The sequence below is a fragment of the Molossus molossus genome, unplaced genomic scaffold, assembly GCF_014108415.1.
Source record: "Molossus molossus isolate mMolMol1 unplaced genomic scaffold, mMolMol1.p scaffold_m16_p_11, whole genome shotgun sequence".
Taxonomy (NCBI): Eukaryota; Metazoa; Chordata; class Mammalia; order Chiroptera; family Molossidae; genus Molossus; species Molossus molossus.
This window is the reverse complement of record NW_023425346.1, coordinates 9,958,779-9,962,737: the sequence shown is the minus strand read 5'-3', so window position 1 is coordinate 9,962,737 and position 3,959 is coordinate 9,958,779. Positions and strand designations below refer to the sequence as shown.

Here is a 3,959-nt window from a genome sequence, read left to right as displayed (position 1 = left end):
ATGTGCCTGAGGCACGCTTGGCCTTCATCTCGCTCCTGCAGGCTTCGCTTCCCCAGGAAATGCTTGACTGCTCACTGCCTCTCCTCTCCGTCTGTGCAGCTCCCTTCCTCTTCCTCTTCCTCTGTCCTCATGCTGAATCACTGTGCCAAGTAATGTCCTGCTTTCTTCCTCCTCCCAACATGTCGATTTCATTTCCTTGCATACAGACCTCCAGCATTATTGCTACTACATGAAATCTCAAGAAATTCTTGTTGAACAGCAAGGGGAAAGGAAGCCGAGTGTTGGCTCCCGGGATCTGGTGACTGGACTTTAGGGTGGAGAGGAGCCAGGGGTGGAAGTGAACCAGGAGATGGGGACAGGAGGCCCCTGCACCCAGGCTGTGCAAGGAAGGCAGGAATAAGAGAGCACTGGATGTGGCGGGAGCCTGCAGACTTCTCTTTACCTATGCTGGGAGCTGTCCCTGGTTTTCCCAGATGTTTAAACCATGGTTGCCCACCTCGGGAGAATGCTCATGCCAGGCGGGCATCATGTGGGTCCTTTCACACCTCTTCTCACTTAGTCCTCAGAACGGCACTGCAATGTGGAAATTCTACACAGATGAGGAAAATGAGACTTAGGGAAGGTTAACTGGTTGCCCAAGCTCACTCCCACCAGTAGGCTGTTCCCTAGGGCAGTACCAACGGCAAAGACCACGATTTCTTCTGTCTCCTTCTGCCTCCCAGACTTAGTGGAAGGACCTGCCCAGAATAAGGTGGAAGCACCTTTTCTAAGGTGTCCCTGCACATAGGTCTCCCAGCTCCTAGTCAAGTGCTCATTTCTCTAACGGCCATTTCTCCTGACAGGTTTCTCTCCCCTTTTTTTCCCTCTCTGCCTCTTGCTGTGTCTGTCTCCCTCTTTCGAGAATAGGTTACCTCCTTGCTGTTCCTGGCTATCTTGAGATCTTTACTGATGGCCTGCATTGGCTGAGGATGGGCTGCAGGTGGCCTATGCTGGGGGTGACAGGGATGGGCCTGCCACCAAGGGCTCATAGATGACCTCCTTCTCCGCCTCTGAGAGGGCAAGTCCAGGCTGCCCCATCCCCACCCTGGGACAGGAGGGTGAGGACAGGCGAGGCAAGAATAAGTGCAGGAGTGGGTGGTGACATGACTAAAACACTACAGGGTTTCTCCTCCGTTTCCTGACCTCCTTTTTTCTTTAAATTTATTGACTTTTTTTAGACAGAAAGAGAAACATCGATTTGTTATTCCACTTATTTATGCATTCATTGGTTGATTCTTATATGTGCCCTGACTGGGGATGGAACCCACAACCTTGGTGTACAAGGACGATGCTCTAACCAACTGAGCTACCCCACAGGGCTCCTTTCTTCTTTTCTTCCCCCCAGTTAAGCCAGTGTTCCTTTCCTCCTGGAAAATGGGCAGAATTATGAGAGCAGAAGGCAGAATAAAAGCAGTCACTTCCTGGCTTTTGTTTTTCAAAGGCCCTCCCAGATTGTTAGGGAAAGAGTCCCTTGGGCAAGGTCAAAGGTCTGGGAGCAGAATGGGGCTGATTCCCAGTCGGAGCAGACCGGGAGGAGGGGACCAGGCGGAGGGAAGAGGTGAAGGTAGGCCCTGGGCCCTGCATCCTGAGCTGGGCCCTAGGGTGTGGCTGGACCAGGCAGGGCAACAGGATATGAGAGCAGAGGGTACCAGGCTCTGTTTCCAGGGAGGCAGCAGGTCGGGGGAGGGGAGAGGTTGAAAGAGTTCAGCTGAGCCGTAAGTGGTGGCTCCATCTATGCTTTGCAGCGTCCAGGGCCTCCAAGTGGAGAAGACGTTTGTGTTCTTTGACGATGGAGCCGTTTGCTGCTGGAATCAGTGGAGTTTCGGGAGTACCGCCGCTGCCATGGACGCGTCAGCCCCGAGGCCACTCAGGAAGCAGCCGCCCATTCAGTCCAGGCTGGGGCGTCCGGGTTCGCAAAGGGAAAGCTGAGATTTCGATGGAGAAAGTGAAGGTGAAACGTTACTTGTTGGGGAAAAAAGCCAGACTACGCCCCTGTGGGGTCCTCGGATGAGGCGGGTGAAGAATCTCAGTTGGTCCAGAAAGGCCACGAACAAGCAGCAGAGCCTGAGAGCCGCGGGGAGGACTCACCTGGCCACCCTCCCCTGGGCGTTTGCAGAACCGAGTTGGTGACGACGATGTGGAGGAAAGACTGGCCCGACATCGGGACGTAGCGGCACCTGAAGCGGCAGGAGAAGGTGACTCCAAAGTAGAAGGAGATGCTTGGCGCTTGGGACGAGAAGACAGCGGTGAGGAGGAAGAAACCGGGGAGGACACGCAGCGGCTGGCACGACGCGCAGGAGGAGAGGAGGGAAGGCGGTGGAGGTGACGACGTTCGCGGAGGAGTCGGAATCCGTCTGAGCTGGAGAGGGCGCGGTGAGCACGAGCTGGGGCCTGGCCTTGCGCCAGTCTTCGTTCGAAGAAAGGACCGAGTGACAGTGCAGGAGCATGAGGCTGAAGCCTTAAACAGAAGGAGCTGGAGCAGGAGGCACAGGCACACACTCAGGATTGTAGGAGCGGAGACCAGAAAGAGCTGCGGGAGAACGGATGCGCTGAACATTGAGCTTGGAAATGCTGAGAGCAATACGGCGGGAAAGGTCAGGATAAGAGATTCCGGAGGAGCAGAGACGTGGAGCAGCGCTTGACAAGGAGAAAGAAGTTGAGCGCATGCGATACCTGACTGAGGAGGAGAGGAGAGCCGAGCTTCGGCAAATGGCAAAGTTAGTACCAGACAAAGCTGTTAAAGGGCAAATATAAGTTCTTACAGAAGTATGAGCACCGCGGTGCCTTCTTCATGGATGAGGATGAAGAAGTATACAAGAGAGATTTCGCACACCTGGAGGATCATGTCAACAAAAGCATTCTTCCCCAAGTCATGCAGGTCAAGAACTTTGGGTGCTCTGGTTACACCAAATACACCCACCTTGTGGATCAGGACACCACCTCCTTTGACTCAGCATGGGGTCAAGAGAGTGCGGAGAACACGAAGTTCTTTCAACAAAAGACGGCTGGGTACATGGCCCATGTACCCCAGCCTATTGGCCAACTGCCATATTGTGGCACTGGGCAACCCAGTCTTTGAAGGTGCTTTTTGAGGTCTGGACTCATGGTGAGAAACCCACAGAAAAGCACTATCCAGGTGGGATTATCACCACTTAAAACTGTTTCTGAGAAATCTTAGGTTTCCTCATTGCTCTGGCTTCCCAAATTTACTTGGGACTATTCCAAGTTTCTTTTTCCAGCACTTTAGTTTGGGTCAGAAATATGGGCATGTACATGGACAGAGCATCACTTCTACCTTATAGGAAATCTAAGTTCATTGCAATCTGTTTTGCATTTTTGCCTGGAGTCCATTTTTCTAGGTGAACATACTTTGTAATCTATATATATATATTAAGAAATTAAAGAATCACACACACATGCCGAATTCAGCTTTTTTCTGCTTCTTAGCTATTCTTCTAGAAAATCTAGTGCCCCTGTGCAGTGACAGGGCCACAGAGGGATTCCCAAGAATCCAAATGTAACCAGTGAAGGAGCCCACAAGCAGGGACACAGGGCCTCTTGATGGGGACTCCCTGGCTGCTGCCCAGAAACAGCAGGTGCCTGTGAGGAGACATGGCTGAAAGGCCTAGTGGCTGCCCGTGTCCCCCGTGTCTTGGCTAGTAAGCGGTCCTTCCACCTCCTTCTAGTCCACAATCCCACGGAAAGAGCAGAGAAAAACCCTGAAATGATTGAAATTAAGTTACTACAATTTCTTGGCAGACTTGGAGTTCAAAATAGAAATGTTAAAAATGAGAGCAAAATATAGTTACTTTTCTTGTTCACCTGAATCAGAGACAAGAAAAAATGCTGCAGGTGCAGAAAAAGGGGCACAGAGATAACACTTGAGGGTGGGAGTGTGGTCATGGAAGGTTTTCTGGAAG

The 3,959-nt window shown here is 51.9% G+C and overlaps 1 pseudogene; it reads left to right on the top strand.

The window, feature by feature from the left end:
- The first annotated feature begins 1,881 nt into the window (after nt 1-1,881).
- On the top strand, nt 1,882-2,681 carry LOC118625553 (annotated as a pseudogene).
- Nucleotides 2,682-3,959: the final 1,278 nt, after the last annotated feature.